Source organism: Camelina sativa, chromosome 20 (genome assembly GCF_030686135.1).
Source record: "Camelina sativa cultivar CO46 ecotype springtype chromosome 20, ASM3068613v1".
Classification (NCBI taxonomy): Eukaryota; Viridiplantae; Streptophyta; class Magnoliopsida; order Brassicales; family Brassicaceae; genus Camelina; species Camelina sativa.
In genome coordinates, this window is record NC_141899.1 from 34,253,152 (window position 1) to 34,275,644 (window position 22,493).

Below are 22,493 nucleotides of genomic sequence, written 5' to 3' on the forward strand. Positions count from 1 at the left end.
GTCTAGGCCCGAAAAGGTGCCTATCGTCGAGACCCTTCGATCACACCCGTTCGATCGCACGCGTTCCATCGCACCGATTCGGTCACCGAGTCCAATAACCGTCCACGAGCTCCCAGCTGGCTTACTTATCGTCTACTGTCGTATAGCTGGCCGAGGTTGGTCGAGCTTGGTTGCGCTGGTCGACAGCTGATCGAGCTTGGTCGAGCTGGTCGACAGCTCCTGAGAGCTGTCCGCAGCTGACCGATCCTTCTCCGATACTTTGCGCGTTTTTCCTCAATGTCCGAGCTAACGAGTAGCTTTCTCTCGACTTGTCCGAGATCCCCCTTCCTTCTCGGACTAAGTCTTGGCCTACGATCTTATTCGGGATCGCGGGCGTTACACCAAGTCCAGAATAAATCCACTAGAACAAGATTACAATTACAATCATAATTGTATATGATATCGAACACTAGTGGGGCGACGCCACACACCTTGTGTGCATCTCTCTAGAATACCTTCACGCACCTCTTCAGGAAACGCTCTCTTGGTATTTATAACAATTGTTCAACCCTAGAGTTGACAACTTTCCTATTCTAAACCGGTAAACTAACATATTTAGATAACTCCTAAATATAATTAATCCTAATTCCATAACTCGGTAGGATTAGTATAGCTTGCACCTCAAGCTATTTTCAAGCTTATGCCAACATTCTCTCTCTTAAGTTTGAACTCATTTTCTTCCAAATCTCTCATGCCAATGAGATCCCTCATTTTTTTAAACTCTTTTTTTCCAAGTGCTTTAGTCAAGATATCTACCTTTTCCTCACTTCCAAGAACATGCTTGACTTCCACTTACCCATTCTCCACAGTCTCTTATATCTCTACAAAATCTCATTTATTTCATATTTAATTGATCCCCAATTGATGTCGTACACTATCTTCATCCCCTTCATTCTCCCATGCTTATATCAAACAAGATTTAACTTCTAAACCATCTTTAATACCCACAAGTATCATGTTCATTCCATAGGGACATAATCGATAGAGACTTCACCTTAGTCTTTTAGTCTTTGTGACTGCAGTGGACATATCTTATATTGATCCCATTCAGCTTCTCATATAGAGTAAATATTTACTAGGATTTTCTTTTCAAATGAGCTTGATATCTCCTTGCAAATTTCCTTCAAATACTTCAACCTTGATGATGCAGATCATATCTTCTTGTCCCTTTTTTTTTCTCAATCAACTCTACTTTTTCTTCTTGGATCTCTCTTAATCTCTTCAACCACACAATCTTCTTTATGAATTTTGTTAATCACACATACTTTTTTACAAGACCAACGAGCTCATCTTCTCTTCTAAAATTATGCTCTCCAATCTAGCCTTCAAATACTTCTCCACAACTTCTTGTCTTGAGACAACTAAAATTCTGCATTTATCATCAGTTTCGATGCAGAGCACAATGGAGTAGCAAGCCAACCTAGAAAATTATGAAATTTTGTGGGAATATCAACAACAGTCATATGAAGACACATGAAAAAACAGATCACGATTTGCATTTACGGTTTGAAAGTTACGGCCACTTTCCCAGCACAGATCCGGAATGATGCATCCTGCAAACAGTCCAACTTTAAGAGCAATTTTCCATTAGACCACAAGGAATCAGATGACGATCTTTATATCATTGGAAAGATATAACTCTCAATTTTTCAGAACACCTTTCAGACTTAAAAACCGAGATCTGTAACTGACGGATATTAAAGACAATGTATCAACCCGTTTCACTTGACTTTATACTCTTTTATGGATTTCTCTCAGCATCGTTTCCATCCAGCACGAAGCATCTCTTTGAGTTACACTCTCCCTCATGAGGTAACATGAACATCATCAAACCAGATATTACAATTAATGATAAGTTGTTCTGTTAGTTAGAAGGTTAAGATCCTTCGGGGTCTTGGATATATGTCAATCTCGAGTATATAGTTAGCAAAGATACGACTCTATCTACATTGTATATTGTATAAATACCTCATGTGTATCAATGATAATACTCACGGAGTTTTCCCAATTAATATGGTATCAGAAGCCTAGCCTCCAGCTAGATACACGCTCGATCCATCTCTGCTCTCTTTCTTTTCCTCCTTCGCTAACATCTTTTCTCGTTCTTCCTTCCCATCTCTTCTTCATTCTTCTTCATCTCGCTTCTCTATTTCTCTCTACGTCATCGTCATCATGACTGACTCGACCGCCAAATCCGACAAACCGTTTGGTATCTCACAGATCAAGGCGTATATTCCGATCACCATTGATATGACCAAACTGAATTACGATGTTTGGCGCGAACTGTTTGAGACTCACTGTCTCAGCTTCGGAGTTCTCGGCCATCTCGACGGTACGTCCGAACCAACTACTGCAACACAAAAGGAGTGGAAGGAACACAATGGCCTCGTCAAGATGTGGATCTACGGCACCATCTCCGAATCCACCCTTGACACTGTTCTTAAGACCAAGTCCACTGCACGTGAACTCTGGCTTACCATTGAAGAACTCTTTCGCGACAATAAGGAAGCAAGAGCGATGCAATATGACACTGAACTCCGGACCCTCACCATCGGTGATCTCAGCGTTGCTGACTATTGCAAAAGACTCAAAACCCTTGCAGATCTTCTCGCAAACGTTGATTCTCCCGTCACTGATTGACAGCTGGTTATGTACATGCTCAATGGCCTTACCGACAAGTTCGATTCCATCATTAACGTCATCAAACACAAGTCTCCTATCCATCGTTTTCCGCCGCCCGATCAATGCTGCAGTTGGAAGAGGATCGTCTCTCCAAGCACGTGAAACCAGCCCCCACCCCACCAGCAAACTCGTCATCACCAAACATCCTTTACGCTACCACGGATCAACAATCATCGCGTGGTTCGCAGTCTGGTAGTCACGGCCGTGGATCACACCAGGGACGCGGACGTGGTGGTCGACACAACAGAGGACGTGGTCGCTACAACAATCAGTGGGCTCACAACAACCAACCATGGGGATATGGACCACCACAGTGCGACAATGTAATGACCCTCACCAAGGGTAAAAATCCCAAAATAAAAATTCAAGGAAATGACTCGGGAAGAACTCAAAAAGAAAGAAAATATAAAACGAAGAAGAATGACCAGAAGAAGTCCGAGAAAATATTCGTGAATCGAGGAATGGCCGAGCCAAGACTAGAATGACCGGAGGTGAGATTGAGGCCTTAAGATTGATCAAAAATTAATGGTTGATGAGGAAACGACATCCGCGGGAAAGTCGAGTAAGTACCGAGGAAGAATACCGAGACGTACAAGGGATGTTTGGGTAATGTTCGGGAAAAGGTCAAGATGATCGAAGAAAATCGAGAAGTTTGGGGATGGTCGGGAAAATTGGTCGAGGAGTCGAGAAAATTGGTCGAGGAGTCGAGAAAATTGGTCGAGGAGTCGAGAAAGGTTGGCGAGAAAATATGTCGAGAGTGCCGAGGAAAGTTGTCCAAGACATATCGTCGAACATCCGAGACGCATTGTCGCGGTGTCCGAGACGTGCCATCGAGCGGGACAGATAGCATTCGATAGGAGCGTCCGAACGGTACCGAGAGTTGCCGAGAGGACCGAAGTTGTTCGAGCGGTGACCGAGAGGGGCGTCCGAGCGACGAAGGGTTTTGTCGAGAGAATTATAAATCGAATTCTCTCGTAAATATTGACCAATCAGAAGACATGCACACATGCAGAAATAATTTGGTGTTATATGAAGAATTGTCGTGAAATGATTGGGCGGTGAAGAACACGCGCCACATGGAGCCAAAGAAGTCGCCACTTGTCAAAACGCACTAAGGAGGAAGGAGAGAAATCGAGCCTATAAATAAGAGGCTTGCGACTTCATTTGATAGTTTTCTCTCATTTTTCTTAAAGTCTCAAAGTAGAGAGAGATCGAGAGAGACAAAAGAGAGAGATTGTCGAAAGAAAACGAGGGAGAGATTGACGAGAAATCTTACTAGTGTCGAGAAAGAAAGATCGAGAGTGAGACCTATTTTGCGATCGAAGAAGGTCGAGAGGATAAGCGGGTTGCGGTAAAGTAAAGCCAAGAAACGAAGTTGGTTGCGGAACGAAGCGGTCGGTGAAGCGGGAAGCTGTTGACGCGAAGATTGTCTGATCGATTGGTGCGGTGAAGTCCAGGAATCATCGATCTTCTGTTCTAACAGAGGATGTCACGCGTGAGTTCCCGATGACCACTCGCGCAGGACATAGTCACGGCTAGATAGCTACTAGCGTGACCGCTACATGACAATGTAGCATGTTGTGGGCTCATGTTGGTGACCTTTGTGGTCTCGACATGGAGCAGTGTTGAGGGAACGAAACAGAATTTCGAGGGCCCTTAGGTGAAAAGAGTCTAGAGGATTTCAAGCGATCCTTGTTGTATTCTAGATGATGTTGTGCGGATGTTTGGAAAAGGAGTTTAGGGCATTTCAGGTGTCCCTTATGTATTCTAGTTGGCCTTGAGAGGCGTGTGGGAGTTAAAGTGTCTAAAGTGTACGTTGGGAGTCATTTGGCGGTATAGCGAGTCTAGATCATCGAGATGAGTCGTATGAATCTAACCTCAATCACTGGTTGTGGTTTAAATTGCTTTCGCTATCGTTTCCGGCTGTGTTGCTTTGATCACATGCTAACCATTTGCGTTGCTTGTTTTCTTTGCTTGCCGAGTAGTTGGGTTGGGGGAGAGTAGAATCCCTTGTAGGTGAAAGGGGTACCCAGGCTCACTGAGTAATGTTAGATTACTCATGTTTTTATTTGTTGTGGTCTTGCAGGGAAGCCTAAGTGAGTCTAGAGCCGGAGCAGACGTTAGGGTACCGGATAGGGTTTTCTTGTGTTCTTTGTAAAACCCTATATTTTTATAAACGGTTATGTAAAATTTACGCAACTATCTTATATATATTACTTTGATGATTTATTTTCGAGGATATATTTTATTAAAGTGATATATACGGTTTTCAGGGAAAGCATGGCAAGTTGCAAATGATACTCGGCCTTGTCCGGGCTAACACAACATACCAGGCAGCAAGGGTTGCAAAGCCTAAGTAACCTCGGTTGCGGGTGGAGTTGTGCCAGGGAGGACCGGTCGGGAAGTCTGCAGCTTCCGTCCCTCGACCGGATCACCTCGGTGCAATTCCACAAGTGACGTCCCATGGCTGTCTGATGGCCTTCGTGTTCATAGAATGGTTCGGGGGCGTTACAGACAATGGCGGTGAATACAACAACCGCACCTTCTTGGCACACCTCTCATCCGTTGGCACGACCGTACGTTTTTCTTGCCCTTACACGTCTCAACATAACGGCCGGTCCGAACGAACACTCCGCACCATTAACAATCTCGTGCGAACATTACTTCATCACGCGTCACTGCCTCTTTCCTTCTGGGTCGAGGCTCTTTACACTGCCGTACACACCATCAATCTCCTCCCATCTACGGCCATTAACAACGACGTCCCTTACACACGGTTGTTTCACAAACCGGCTACGTACGACCACCTTCGCCCGTTTGGGTGCCTGTGCTATCCCAACGCACTCGCCACTTCGGCTCACAAGCTCGCTCCACGGTCCACTCCCAGCATTTTCTTGGGCTACCCGACTGAGCATAGAGGCTATCGCTGCATGGATATCCAAACCCGTAAAATTATCCTTTCTCGTCATGTCACTTTTAATGAATCGGTATTTCCTTATTCGGCTATTTCTTCAGCCACTTCTTCACCGGTTCCCCTTCCCAAACAGATTGTTCTTGTGCCTCCCATTTCCCGGCTGACCATCACTCCGTTACCGGAGCCACCTGTGCCAAATATCGTTCCCCCCTCACATCCGATGGTCACTCGTAGCAAAAGTGGTATCACCAAACCACGTACTCCGTTATGTCTCCATACAGACATAATTTCTCCTATACCAACGTCACATGTGCAGGCTGCTAAGGATCCATTTTGGAATAATGCAATGACACAAGAGCATACTGCTCAAATTAAAAGGAAAACGTGGGACTTGGTGCCCCGACCAGTTGCTACTAATATTGTTTGTTCCATGTGGCTTTTCAGGAACAAATTTGATGCAAATGGCAAGTTAGCTTGCTACAAAGCTCGGTTGGTCGCTAACGGCAGATCTCAGCAACTAGGCATTGACTGCGACGAGACGTTTAGCCCGGTCATCAAACATGCAACCATTTGTGCCGTCCTCCACACGGCAACGGCTCGAAATTGGCCTCTCCACCAGCTAGACGTCAAGAACCCGTTCCTCCACGGCGACCTCAAGGAAACGGTCTACATGCACCAGCCCCCTGGGTTCGTCGACAAGGACAAACCGAACCATGTCTGCCTCCTACGACGCTCTCTGTACGGCCTCAAACAAGCTCCTCGGACATGGAACTCTCGATTCGCCACTTACGCTCGAAGCATAGGATTCAAGCAAAGCGTCTTGGACCCTTCTCTATTCGTCTACCGTCATGGAACAGACATGGCATACCTCCTTCTGTATGTTGACGATATCATCCTTACTGCCTCTACGACACCTCTTCTTCACCGTATCATCTCGTCTTTCAGTACATAGTTTGAAATGTCTGACTCCGGACTCCTCCACTACGTCCTTGGTATTGCAGTCACTCGCAATGACGCTTGACTATTCTTAAGCCAGCACAATTATGCGGCCGATATTCTTTATTGGGCGGGAATGACCAACTGCAACCCATGCATCACACCCGTGGACACCAAGGCAAAACTTGCTGCAGGGACTAGTGCTCCGGTCAAGGATCCCACCTTATATCGCAGCTTGGCTGGTGCTCTCCAGTATCTCACATTTATGCGTCCGAACATCGCTTATGCGGTACAACAAACCTGCCTGTTCATGCACGACCCCCGTGAGTTACACTTCAATGCTTTGAAGCGGATCCTACGTTACGTAAAAGGGACGATTTCGCATGGACTTCAAATACATCGCTCCTCTGTCACCGACATTGTCGCTTATACCGATGCTGATATGGCCGGCTGTCCGGATACTCGCCGCTCCACGTCTAGATATTGCGTCTTCCTCGATGATAGCCTTGTCTCTTGGTCCGCTAAACGTCAAGCCACTACATCGCGTTCCAGTGCTGAAGCAGAGTACCGAGGGGTATCTAATGCTGTTGTTGAAGCTACCTGGCTGCGTGGTCTTCTCTCCGAGATGCACATCCACATTCCAAAGGCCACGCTCGTGTACTGCGACAACGTCTCTGCCGTCTACTTGGCCTCCAATCCTGTTCAGCACCAGCGGACGAAACATATCGAGATCGACATACATTTTGTTCGTGATAAGGTTGCGCTTGGTGAGGTAAAAGTGTTGCACGTGCCTTCTGCTCACCAGTTCGCCGATATCTTCACCAAAGGTCTGCCCTCGCCGTTGTTTCTGGACTTTTGCGACAGCCTGAACGTTCGTTCCTCCATGTCACTACCGTTCCGACTGCGGGGGCGTGTTAGTTAGAAGGTTAAGATCCTTTGGGATCTTGGATATATGTCAATCTCGAGTATATAGTTAGCAAAGATATGACTCTATCTACATTGTATATTGTATAAATACCTCATGTGTATCAATCATATATATAAAAGTAGAGTTTCAGTCTCTCCTTATTGGTCCACTTGGCAATGTAATTTTAACAAAAAAAAAATTATATTAAAACACAAATTTAAAACAATTAATTTTCACATTTAACTCACATAATATAAAACTGAAATCTTTATACCTTCTCCCTATAAATTATGCATTAACTTTATTTCTCCACTAAGTTGTATTAATCAATTGTATTAAAACAAACAATAAATTAAAATTGTAACTCTCATTTTTCTAAATGTAGTTTTTCATCATTTCTCTTCCTATAAATACTCATTATCTTATTCTCTTCGTATGTCACTCTTTCATTCTCTCATCTTCTTCCACTACTCTCAAATCTCTTTTTTGTTTTGTTTTGTATTTTTTTGTTATTGTTGTTATATGGGTTGTAAAAAATCAAATCAAATATCATTGTAAAAGCTTAGTTTTAGAGTTTGTATGATATGTATATCTTATATATTTATTTTAATCTTTTAAAATGTTTATCTCCATTTTCTATTTTATATTAACATCTTATAAGTCATTATTTTCATACTTCCTTACAATATTCACCACACAATAGGATCATAAAGTTGAAATGATCCATATGTAATTATCTATTATGTCTCTGGTTATCTCACATATTCATGTATCATTTTTAATAATTTATAAAAATCAATATAATATTTAAAGATCAATATAATTATCCATTTATCCATTTATAAAGAATATTTTATTTTGTTATCCAATTGTTAAATCTGCAATTATCAATATAATAAAAATATTTTTTTTAATGATTTGAGGTTTTTGAAAACAAAAAGAACATAATTAAACAATTGGTTTTTTGTGTCTTTAATCAAAATAAAAAATGATCCAAAAAACAAAACATATTCAACTGGAACTTAAATATAAAAATAAAATATAATTTTAAAAATATCATTTCACTAAATTCTCTAAAGATGAAACCATTAGTATGGAATCTAGCACTATAAATTAAATTGATGAGTGAAAACCAAAAAAAATATAAGTTATCCTTGGGATTTTAAAAATTATTGAGATTGAAGAATTCATATAATTTTATAAGAAAACTAATTTAGTTTGTCACTTAAAAAGTAATATTTTTTATTTTGAAATATTATGTGTAAGTGTTGAGTTTATATCAACAAATAACCAAATCATGTGAATTTTGATTCAGCCACTTGGTATTCCTTTTATTTTAGGTTATAAAAAATTAAAATATTTATTTATAATTAAAGACATGTAACTAACTCCTATCCAATAATTGTACATTAATTCATTCCTCCTACTAACTTATTATCTTTCAAGAAAAATTATTTTTGGTTAAATTTTAATATTTTTTATTTATATTGGTTGGCTAAACTTATATTCATATTTTGGTTGGCTAAATTAATATATTTCTCATGTAAAATTATTGTTTATAATATATTTCTCATTTCAAAGTTTAAAGCAATATATCATATATATAAAAGTAAGGTTTTGGTCTCTCCTTATTGGTTGATTTTCATTTAATGTTTTATGTCATATTGTCACGTTGCTTATGTTGCTGTTTGTTTACAGTGAAGATTTTCTATTATTTACATATACATAATACATTATGCAAGCTCTTGTTCATTTACTATTTTATGTTTTATTAAATGAAAGGTATTGTTGATATATTTTGTAAGAAAAAGATAAAAAAGTTAAAATTATGTTCACAAATATTAAAATATATATTATTTAATTGACCCATGGTCCAACCGGTTGGACCGATTGACCCAGTGACCCGAAAGAATTCCGGTTCACTCTCCGGTCCGGTTTTAAAAACATTGTAAATAAGCATTCTCTCAATCTATCATTCTCTCATATTGACATTCTTTTACTATCCCATTTTCACATTCTCTCATTCTCTTCTACAATACCTCAAATCATTTTTCGTTTTTTTGTTTGTTATTTTTGATTTCTTATTTTTGTTGTATGGGTTGTAAAAAAAAATGAAATATCATTGTAAATTGTTAATGCTATATTTTAATTTTAGAGACTACATGATATATATTTTACATTGTTCTTATTTTAAAAGATTTATCTCCTTTATCTAATTTGGATTATTATCTTATAAGTAATCATTATCTCTTCCTCTCCCACCAATATCAAATGTTGTTATATCTCATATGTGTTGTAAGAGTTTGATTCTATATTTTAATTTAGAAATTATTATATATATATATATATATATATATAGATATTACATTGTTCTATTTTTTAAAGATTAATCTCCATTATCTAATTTGGATTACCATCTTATAGTAAACATTCTCTCCTCCTCTCCTACCAATATCAAATGTTGTTATATCTCATATGTGTTGTAGAAATTAAATGTTCTCTACCATCAAATGTTCTCTATATTTTAATGTAGAAAATATTATATATATTTAACATTGTTTTCAATTTTTATTTTATTTATATAAAAAATATTTCTTTTTGTTATAAACTAGAGGATTTAGGGACGAAATCTCTTGTCTTATTATTGATCAAACTCGAGGTTACAACATATATATAGAGTCCCATAAGAGACTAAGTTCAAACCGACATAACTAAGGACATGGCCGAATGGGCCTTAGTACAATGGGTCGTAATCTACTAGGCTAATAGACGGGCCGGTCAGATAGAGTCCACTAAGTGTTTTACAACACTCCCCCTTGGACGAGATGACCGTGCCTATGCTTGGACGGGATCGCTGCAATGTGCTTAGGGGATGCTGCCTCATTAAAACCTTACCAGGAAAACCCATTGGGACAAAACCTTGGTGAAGGAAAAAGAGTACAGCACACATTGCTCCCCCTGTTCCAAACATCACTCTAAGTCCTTAAGTCTCCGCATTCCAATCTGGTGCGTGAGCTTCTTGAATGTTGTAGTCGGTAGAGATTTGGTGAAGAGATCGGCTGAGTTGTCACATGATTGAACTTGCACCACTTGAACTTCTCCGGCCTTGTGTAGAAGAACTTCGGCAGGATGTGCTTCGTCCGATCTCCCTTGATGTAACCTTCTTTGAGTTGTGCGATGCAGGCTGTATTGTCTTCATAGAGTATGGTTGCTGATTCGTCCTCATATAGTACTATTAGCACACTAAACTTTCTTCGTTATAACCTGCATCAGCAAAACCAACTAAAACACTCTTTGTTATAGTTAGTATAATATAAACCCAAATTTAAATGTTCCTTGTAGGTAACGTAATTAATACTCAATTTCACTCCAGTGCCTTTGGGTCTATCAAGAACTAATTCTTGCTTGGAGGTTCACGGCAAACTTATCTTTGGTCTAGTGTGGCTAGCCAAGAATGTTAACACTCCTATAGCACTGAGGTATGGCATATTAGGACCAATAACTTCTTTATTGTCCTTCTTAGGAGCAAATGGATCTTTTATCCACTTCTACACTTCTCACAACCATTGGGCTAGTCAATGAGTGAGCTTGCTCCATATTAAAACTCTTGAGTACCTTTTCTGTATATGCCATTTGATGCACAAGGTTTTCATCATCAATGTACTCAAGTTGTAATCCCAAACAGAAATTTTTTCTTCTTCTTCTTGCCTAGGTCTTTCATTTTTGAATTCTCTCTTGAGATATTCTACTGTTTGGGTGATTTCCCAGAGGTTCTTAGGATATTCAAATTATCCTCATATACTGCTATGATTACAAATCCTTTGTTTGCAAACTTCTTTATAAATACATGGACTGATGGGATCATTTTATAGTCCTCTTTGGCTTGGTACTTACTGAATCTATTGTACCATATACACCCATTTTGTTTCAGTCCAGTAAGGGATTTGTCTAGCCTTATGCAGTATTTTCTCGAGAACCACTCTTATAATTGAGCTCTATATCCTCTGGTAATCTTTTATTTTCCAGTAGACCATATAAGTATGTGGTTTTAACATCCATTAACCACAAATTACAGCCTGACTTATTAGATATCTAAAAGTCGTTGCATCCATCACAAGGGAGTATGTCTCCTCATAATCTTTGCCAGGTCTTTGAGAGAGTCCTTGTGCTACAAGCCGTGTTTATATCTCACGATTTCATTACTCTCATTTCTCTTTCGTACAAAGACCCATTTGTGTCCAACTGGCTTTAAATTCAGGTGTTATCCTTAAGGTCGGACCAAACACACTACTCTTCTTGTAAGAGTTAAGCTCCACGTAAATAGCTTCTTTGCTTTGAGTGCACTCTAATATAGACGTGGGCTCTAGATCCTCATTTGTCTCAAGTGCTACCTTGTATGCATAATATTTCATTTAATGTCGACATCTTTGCAGTTCCATTATATTCCAGACATGATATAGTTTATTGAGATCTCATTGTTGTCAATACCTTTAGGTCCTTGAGGTTTAGCGTCCCAAACCTCATTTTTGGTACCTTAGGAGTTTCTATGACAATGTCTGGCTTCTCTATAATTCCCTTAGCCTCGGTCTGATATGCACCTCTTTTACTTTTCTGTAGCAACTTGTTTATTGTCTTCCTTGTGAACATCAATACGTACTGGTGCATTACAAGCTGGTATGTACGATTTTATTACTCTCTTTGGGTCAAATGGAATCTGGCAATTTATTAGCTAGCTTTCGCATATATATAATTCTTTGGAACTCTGCATCACATGCTAGAGTCCGAGGATCTTGCCAATTTAAGGATGTTTGATTCCATAATATTTTCCTTGACCAACTTGTTAGTCTCTCCACCCTACATAGGGAATTCGGATTCTGTAAACTTACAGTCCGCGTATCTGGCCACAAATAAGTCACATGTGGTTGGCTCAAGATACTTTATAATAGTGGGAGACTCATATCAACGTATATTCCCATTTTCCTTTGAGATCCCATCTTAATGGATGCAATATAAACGGCACACCCGAATATTGATTTAGATGGGATATGTCTGGCTAATGACCCGTTGGGAATATATATTCTCACTAGATGGCCTGATGCGTATAAGTTCTGATGCATGTAAGACCGTGTGTCCCCAAGCCGACACTGAAAGCTTCTCACGCATTAACAATGGTCGAGCTATTAATTGTATTTGTTTAATGAAGGATTCAGCTAATCCGTTTTGTGTATGAACATGTACCACGGGATGTTCCACACTCACCCCCATGGACATACAGAAATCATTAAACGCTTGGGATGTAAAGTCTTAAGTGGAAAGTCCGGAAAATGTGCTCTTAATCGAATGATTTGAGCTAAGAGCCTAGCAAATGCTAAGTTTCTCGTGGATAACAAGCATACGTGGGACCATCTGGTTGATGCATCTATCATCACCATGAAATATCGGAATATCCCACTAGGTGGGTGTATTGGCCCACATATGTCACCTTGTATCCTTTCAGAAAATTTCTTTGCTGACTTTTACTTGTGATGGTCTTATAATAAGTTTCCCTTGTGCACATGCTACACAAGTGAGATTTTAGGGAAAACTTTTCTTTCTTTGAGGATGTGCCCTTTCGAACTCTTAATTAGTTTACGCATCATGTTCCAACCCGGCCGGCCAAGCCGGTCATGCCATAGTGAATTATTCGTTGAACATTTTCTTTCTTTGCTTTGCCAAGTTAGCTTCTATCATGTTAATCTTAGCATGGTATAAACCAGAGGCTAGTGCAGGTGTGGTCTCTAGGATCTTCTTTTGTCCTTTCACATTTTCTGTAATGTAGAGGAACTCTTTAGATCCTTCACCCTTGGTTTCAATATGATAACCATTTGATCTTATATCTTTAAAGCTCAATAAGTTTCTCTTAGAGCTGGGTGAGTATAAGGCATCACTTATCTCAATATGTGTACCCTTAGGCAACAAAATGTGAGCCTGGCCGTAGCCTTCACATAAAATTGCTATACCCGCAATTGTACTAACATTGGCACTTTTTATTATATGTCCTTGGCCATTTCTATAAATAGGACAATAATTTTATGTTTTAAACTTGCAAATATATAATGAAGGAAATAGTAATTCAATCAAATTCAAAGCATAGAAACTAAGTTAATACACCACATGAGTTTAAATATTTTTTTTCTTTAGGCAATTACAAATCTCATAATCCAATTTAGTCATCATTCTCATGGTTGAAATTTCCTTCACCATCGAGATGAACCAGGTTAGATTTCTGGATTTATTTTCTTTATTTCAAATTCTCTTAGTAGAGATCAACAAGGTGCTTTAGGAGTTCTGCATGTTTTTATCTAATGGTTTTCTATACCATAATTATTATTACAAGTGGACTTGGTCTTATGTTGCGGGTTTAGATAACCCGCGGCCTCTTCACCAACCAAGGCCGAAGCCTAATTGGTTTCTATGGCCTTGACCACCATAATTATTTCCTTGGTAAGTCCCACGACCTGGACCAACATGTCCGCGGCCTCCTCGGCTAGCCTGGCCTACTCGACCACCACGTCCTCTGCCACCACGGCCGCGGCCGTAGTGTCTTTCTCTGTGGACGTAGTTGGTCTCATTAGGCTCTTTAGGCTCTTGAGGATTTTTCTTTATAATGTTAACCTTGTGAGCTTCATTGCACTTTTTCATTTATAATTGCTCATTGTTTTGCTCAGCAAGCAGTAAACAAGAGATGAGGTCTGCATAGGTCTTAAACCCATTAGTGTGATAAGCCGAGAATGTCTTCTCTAGCAAATCCTTAGTAATCTCAGTACCACACCACCTTAGGATAGAGACAATCTTAAAAGCTCTGAGTTATACTCATCCAAGGATTTGAAGTCCTGGATCCTTAGGGTTTTCTAATCGAATTGAGCCTTTGGTAGGAGCACCATCTGTTGGTGTCCATATTTGTTTTTCAACTCTGTCCAAAGGTCAATAGGATTTTCTATGGTGAGGTACTGATTCTTGAGACTCTCAACAAGGTGTGCATATGCATAATCACCTTATATATATTTTTCTAAGTGCAATCATTATCATCCTTAATACACTCACATAGGTCCTTTGATTTTTTAGGTTAATACAGAACATGCACCCGATTATATCATGCGGTTTTTAAGACCGAACCATGTAATTAATTTGGATCATGCCATGTGGTATTTAAGACCAAACCATGGAACTGTTTTTAGTCTAGGCTATGCGGTATTTGAGACCGAACCATGCCACAAATATTAATTCAGGTCATGCGGTATTTGAGACCGAACCATGCCTTAGGCCATGCGGTATTTAAGACCGAAACATACCTTGCCTTACTCATATTTTCGTGGCTTATATTTATGCATGCAAGGACAACAAAATCAAATAGATAATGCATGCAACAATTTCCTTATTTCTAGATAGGATTTCCTTTTCTATGTTTTCCTATTCAGTCTAGGATTTAGTAATTATTTTCTTAAGAGTTTTAGATAATTACCATAATTAATTAGGAACTTATCCTAACCAATATTTTAATTTTCGATTTTATGTTTTAATTTATAGAAACTTAACAAAATTTTTATTTTAATCGGATATACTCTTAGAATATTAAAGTAAATTTTACTTAAAGTTTAGGATAATGATTCAAGGTTTTGGAAATTATCCTAATTGATCCTAGACAAGTTCATGCTCGAGTTCTATGGCTTTCATGGCCGAAAATTACAGGAAATCTATGCTAAAGTTTTAGCTTAAGGAATCCTAAGATTAATTCATGCAGCCGATTTTTAAACAACCTATACATGGTCCGATTTTAATTGCTATGCATGAATGATCCAAGTTTTAATTTCCTAGAACAATCTGTTTTAATTTGATCCTTATGAATCTAAATTAGTTCTAGGTTCTTATGCAACAATCAATCAAGAAATCAAACCAAATTAAACTTGATATCTTTTGGTGCAATTTAACAAGCAATCTATCAATCCTATGCGAATCAGTTTTTAAGTTTTACAGGATTATAGATCTTAAGTTTGTTTGTTGTTTACTTGGATATTTTAGGGTTCTTATAGCTTTAGTTCCAGATTCGATTATATGGTTCTAAGAGAGTTTTGATCTTGTTTACCTTTCACCAATTAGGTTCTGACTGGATATGATCTGGGAGCTAAAGACCTCAGATTTACCTTTGATTTCTGATCATGAACCTTGGATCACGTACTGCTCTCGTCCGGATCACGTACTACTCTCGTCCGGATCTTCGTACCGCTCCCGTACCGCTCTCGGATGCTTCCCGGAACCGCGAACAGATTCTCTCGATCAGCTTCTCGCGAACTCACCCCCGAACCGCGCACCAACGAACCTCGATCGGGTTTTGAATAGAACTTGATCACGAGCTAAGTATGCTCGTGAATCAACAAGAGATCTCCGAGACAAAGAAGATGAGTCTCGAAGAAGGAAGAAGATCAAAGGCGGTTTTAGGGTTTTGTGGGCGGCGGCTTTAGGGTTTTGTGGTTAGGGTTTTCTCAGCTGGCCTTAGAGGCTATCGTGCTGATAACGTGTTATAAACTAGAGGATTTAGGGACGAAATCTCTTGTCTTATTATTGATCAAACTCGAGGTTACAACATATATATAGAGTCCCATAAGAGACTAAGTTCAAACCGACATAACTAAGGACATGGCCGAATGGGCCTTAGTACAATGGGCCGTAATCTACTAGGCTAATAGACGGGCCGGTCAGATAGAGTCCACTAAGTGTTTTACAACACTTTTATATTTCTTGCCTTTCTAATCTATTCATATTTATTTTTTAAATTTGCATAGTTAAATTTAATTCACATATGTTGGTTTTAACAAAACAATCAACTTTATTTGAGAATTAGATGTTCCTATTCATTTTTAAACGATCAATGTGTAACATATAAGCATTTTGTCTTGCAATCACAAGTTCCATTTCCATTGCTTAACTCTATGGTTAAACTATAATATATGTTGTCCTATTTGTAGGAATAACAACATACTTATTTAATTTATTTAAAAGAGCAGATGATTAAACGAAATAAACATTTCTCCAAATTTTATAATTCAATCAGTGAGTATACTTATTACTTTGAAAAACTTTTACATTGAAGTTCATAAAATCATATAAGAAAACTAAAATACTATATCACTTCAAATTTGGAAGGAAACACTTGGTATTCCTTTTTAAAAAAGTCAAGACACATATAAAAATTTATTAATATTTAACTCACTTTAAAGACATTAAATGTCATTTAACTCAAAAATAGCTTCTATCCAATAATTTCATACATTCCTCCCACAAATAAAAAAAAATATATATATATATATATATATATATGTTCAAGATTGTATTTAAATATTACATAATTTTTTAGTTAGCTAAATTTATAGTCACATATATACAATATATATACATAAGAATTTATATTACTTATTAACACCATAATTCGAACCATTATTTGCTTAACTCAATATTGGTTTCAAAGCCAACTAAACAAAAACAGAAACGATCTTATTGATATTAGACCAAAACATGGGCATACAAACATAATCACTTACACGGAAGATATTTTAAAAAAATAACTTATTATTGCAACATCAACGTATGAAAAGTTTACATAAGCAGTTAATTAGAAAATCTATAATACAATAATAAATGTATTGGAAACAATATCAGTCAATGATAAGATTGGATCCTCAAAAGCAAGAAACAACATCTTCATAATTCATAAAAAATAAACACCACAATTATACACATCTGAACGAAATGGTATAAACATATAGTGTATAAATAAAAGTGATGGCAAAGCCCGTATATGCCTAATTAAAACGAAATAATACAAAAGAGAAAACGAAAAAGACAAAAAAAAATAAGAAAGTGCCAACTACACCACAACCCACGCGTTGCGTGGGGAAGCACCTTGTGAATATTAATAATGGAGTTTTACCAATTAACATGTTCCACCTCAGTCAACCTTGATGATCGTCGATGCAATATTCACGACATTTAATATCCCATGGTGAAATCAAAACTTCCTTTCTCAAATATAATGCCTATTTCTTTCCTTTGTTAATTCGACCAGCCTCCAATTCTCTCATGTCTCGTCATTAATTCCTTCCCATCATCTTTGATGTTGGAGCCTCAAAGAACGTGGCTCACAAAAACCATTGTTTGCTTCATCTTTCCTTTTCAATGTCGATAACAGAACCAAACAGAAGATAAAGACTTTTTGAATGCTCTAAACGTTTAGCCTTACCTTTCAGGCTATGTGTTTTGATCCACAGCTTAGTCGAACCAAAAACCCAGCTTCTCTTCTTTGCAGCCACATCACACACTAATTTCGTTTAAGCTTACAACACTCGCAACTTTTTAAAAACAGAAAAATAATACCCCATCACTTTCTTGCCTCTAATTCCAAGACCAACTGAAAGCGCCCATTGAGTCATCCCCACAAAATTTCAAGTTCACATTATAGCGCCAAGCTCTATTTTGATTGAAATTTCACACTATATCAACAAACTCCAGCCAAGAAAACAGTCCCTAGCAACCTGAAATTAAATTCACGATAACCGCAAGAATTCTCTCAACTCTCTTGGCCATTCCTCTCTGAAAATACACTTTAGAGGTAACCAATGAAGCTCACAGTAATCACTATAACTCTAACACCCATCCAGTCTTATTGGCCAAGACAAGATGTTATTCAAATGGTCCCGCAGCAATGCTTCTTTCTTAAAGATAAAACTCTTCAATCATAAAACTTGTTCCATGTCTCATAAAACTTTTAACCTTTGCCACTTAAATGTTGAAACTCATTTCTCCTTTCCCATGTCAGACCCAATATTAAAGAACGCTCATACACGCTGATATATCATGGTTTTTACGGTTTTTAACTATGATATAAGTGTGCTTTTTTGAGTCTTTTAATTTGTTTCAAGGTTATTTTTGAGTCTTTACAGGTTATTTAGGAATTTGGCACGGATGGGGCAATATGGAACAATTTGGATCATTTTGGAGCATTTTACCGAAGGAAATCAAGTTGGAGTCGGATCAGAGATAGAGCATCGATCGACACCACACAGTAGGGCATCGATGGCACTCCTGTTTACCCGACGAGAGAACAAGAAATTGGAAGTTTACAAATTTGCCCAAAGTCTTCTACAATTGCAACATAAACCCCTGGACGTATTTTAGGATGTATATATATTGTTTTTGGGTTTTAGAAACCCTTAAGTTATCTTCTAGCAGTTTTTGAGAGAAAGGATATTGAGAGCTTTTGGGAGAGATAGATCTGAATTTTTTGTAGAGAGAAGATTTCTTGAACTCCCTCTTTACTTTTAATATCTATTGCATGTTATTCAGAATGATGATTTGTGTTTTATTTAACATGTCTGAGTAATTTGCCTGTTAGGTTTAGGGTTTTTCATAGGGTTTTTATGATTTATTAGATCTGAGATTTTTAGGGTTCTTAATCTTTTATGATCTTCATCCTTGGTTGTTCTTCACAATAATTCTTGATTGATCACCTAGAATTGTTATCTTAGGCAAATAAATTGATATGAGAATATAATTGTTTTCCTGATTAAACCATTGATGAGCAGAATTGTTTCTTACAAAGAGATTTGAATTAATAATTCTGTGAACTTATCTAAACCTGTTCTTAAAGCTGATTTATTACTTAGAATTTTACAAAGAGATTTTGATTTTCTGGTTTTAAATTTAGAATATAATTGCAGTGACAACTGATTATTTTACCAAAAGTTTAGAATTCTAGATCTGATCTTTATTGCTTGAACCTTAATTAATTTATCTGATTTAATATTTCATAATTTCTTGAGAAATTCTGATGCAATCCTAGAAATATCCATAACTCATCAAGAATTGGTTCAAGGAAAATCAGGATCAAATTATGAAGAAGTTTCTAGAAGACAATCAATTCATGGCTACATCAAGAAAGTGTCTAGATACAAAGAACCAATCTCCATCAATGATGATTGATAAAATCTCTCAAATTTATTCTTGATTTATTTATGTAATTAATTTGATTTATTTTGTATTTATGTTATTGATTTGTAAATTGAGCCTATATAAGCTCATGTTTCCCTTCATTGTAGATATACAGATTTTTGGAAAAAATAAAGGGAGAGTTTTCTCACTTTGAAAGCTTAGGCTTTTTGGTTTACTTGTCTTTTCTATTGTGTGTGATTCCTTTAGAAAACAAGTTAAATCTTTATCTTTGTGTGCGATTCACTAAGATATTGATTTGTGTTCTTATCACAAAGTCATTCTGCAACTTTGTGTGGCGAACTTCGATCCATCATTCATCTCCATCCTATCCGAGTTAGTTAGAGAGGTCCTTTAGACCAGCTATCGACTCACCCCTATTTGGCTCGTATCATTTTGGTATCAGAGCTAAAAGCTCCTATCTCTTATTGTTTCATTTTAGCTTTATTTGAAGAAAAAAAAATAATAAAAAAAAATAAAACAAAAAAATTCGTTTTGATTTGCTGCATTTCGTTTAATTTGGAAAAAGAAAAAGAAAAAAAAATCATTTTTGTTTTATTTAAGTCGTTTAAAAAAATAGTACAAAAAAAGTTTGTTTTTATTTGTTGAATTTCAGTTTTATTTGAAAAAAAAAAGAAAAAAAATATATATTTAATTCGTATAAAAAAATACAAAATAATTTTGTTTTGATTTGTAGAATTTCAGTTTTATTTGAAAAAGAAAAAAAAATTGCTTTGTATTAATTTCATTCTATTTTTCAATATTAAAAAAAACAAAAAAAATGCAACCTTTGGTTTTAGTTTTGAGGACAAAACCTTTTCAAGAAGGAGAGAGTGATGCAATCCTAGAAATATCCATAACTCATCAAGAATTGGTTCAAGGAAAATCAGGATCAAATTATGAAGAAGTTTCTAGAAGACAATCAATTCATGGCTACATCAAGAAAGTGTCTAGATACAAAGAACCAATCTCCATCAATGATGATTGATAAAATCTCTCAAATTTATTCTTGATTTATTTATGTAATTAATTTGATTTGTTTTGTATTTATGTTATTGATTTGTAAATTGAGCCTATATAAGCTCATGTTTCCCTTCATTGTAGATATACAGATTTTTGGAAAAAATAAAGGGAGAGTTTTCTCACTTTGAAAGCTTAGGCTTTTTGGTTTACTTGTCTTTTCTATTGTGTGTGATTCCTTTAAAAAACAAGTTAAATCTTTATCTTTGTGTGCGATTCACTTAGATATTGATTTGTGTTCTTATCACAAAGTCATTCCGCAGCTTTGGGTGGCGAACTTCGATCCATCATTCATCTCCATCCTATCCGAGTTAGTTAGAGAGGTCCTTTAGACCAGCTATCGACTCACCCCTATTTGGCTCGTATCAAATTCCCTAGGCTTAACTCTTTTGATTTTCTGAATTTACAACACTTTCATTTAAATATTTGCATTGCTTTTATTTTAATTAAATTAACTTGTTTAGCGTAATAACAAAACTCTATAATCTATTGTATTTGATTTTGAGTCTATGTGGATTCAACCCCTAAGTACTGCAGTGATCTCTTGTTTGAGAGAGTAGCTCTAGAGATTAATTTGAGCTTATCAAATTTTGGCGCCGTTGCCGGGGACTCTCTGATCTACCATTAGATTTGAGTTTTTAATTTCGTCTAAACTTTTCTTTTTATTTTCTACTTACACGTTTTTGTTTTTCTTCTCTTTGGTGTTTCAGGTGCATGCCTCCTAGACCTCACACAAGGAGCAACAAGTCTGGTCCTACTGTGAATTTGTCAAACTAAGAGTTGGAAAAACTTGAACGTGAGAACAGAAAGCAGCTAAATCTCTGAAGATGGTTAATACGATCATTCTGATGCGTGATGAGGCTGGTGTTTTGAGGGATCAAGAGGGCCACTTGCGCAATGAGCAGGGCCAAAAGATTGATGCTGAAGGCAATGTGATTGCCGAACCTGTTGTCAACGAGCAGGCTGTCGTGAACCAGCAAGCTGGTATTGATGATGATCCGAACCTTGGTGTCGATCGACACCAACCAGGTGGCATCGATCGACACCCACCTACAGACGTGCGTGGAGCTGCCAACCACGTACTGAACCCAGTTCGACGACAGGAGCACAACCGAGACCTGATCCGAACCATTGCTGACTATAACCGGGCTGATCTGGTGTATGAGAACCGGTCTGCTATTGTTCCTCCTCCATTCTAGAGGAACGATTTTGAGTTGAAACCTGCGTACTTTCAACTAGTTGGGCAGAGACCTTTCTCTGCTTTGCCCAATGAGAAGCCCTTGGACCACATTGAGCATTTTGAGGATCTGGTGACTAGCATCAAGGCTAATCGGGTGACTGAGGACTACATCTGCTGCAAACTCTTCCCTTACTCACTTGCAGGAGAGGCATCTCAGTGGTTGAAACAGCTGCATGCTGGATCATTGACAAGTTGGCGTGATGTCAAGGTGGCCTTCCTTAACTACTTCTATGATGATGCAATGTCAGATGAGTTGAGAATCAAGCTGTCTTCTTTCAAGCAAAGACCAGATGAAGCCTTCAAAGCAGCTTGGGTGAGATTCAAGGCTTACCAAAGGGACTGTCCGCACCATGGTTTCTCAAGGGTTCAACTGTTAAGTATCTTCTTCAGAGGATGTGACTGGGAGTATCAGTTGGCTTTAGATGCTGCAAGTCATGGGAATTTCAAGACAAGAATGCCAGAAGATGCTGAATTGTTGATTGAGAACTTAGCTGCTAGCAATAGTACTAAGAGAGCAGATGCTGAAAGGAAGAGATTACATGGAGGATATGATTCAAACCAGTTAGCTTTTGTTAATGCTAAGCTGGATTCAGTGCATAATCTCCTTGTGGGTAAGAAATCTGTTCATTTTGCTGCTGAAGTTGAGACATATGAGCCAGAACCTGATCAAGGAAATCATGAGGAAGAAGAGGTGAACTATGTCTATGGGAATCAGGGGCAGAGGTTTGGAAATCAGC

At 37.7% G+C, this 22,493-nt stretch overlaps 1 pseudogene; it reads right to left on the reverse strand.

Moving 5' to 3' along the window:
* Positions 1-22,012: 22,012 nt before the first annotated feature.
* On the reverse strand, positions 22,013-22,113 carry LOC147919837 (small nucleolar RNA R71; annotated as a pseudogene).
* Between the last annotated feature and the right edge of the window lie 380 nt (positions 22,114-22,493).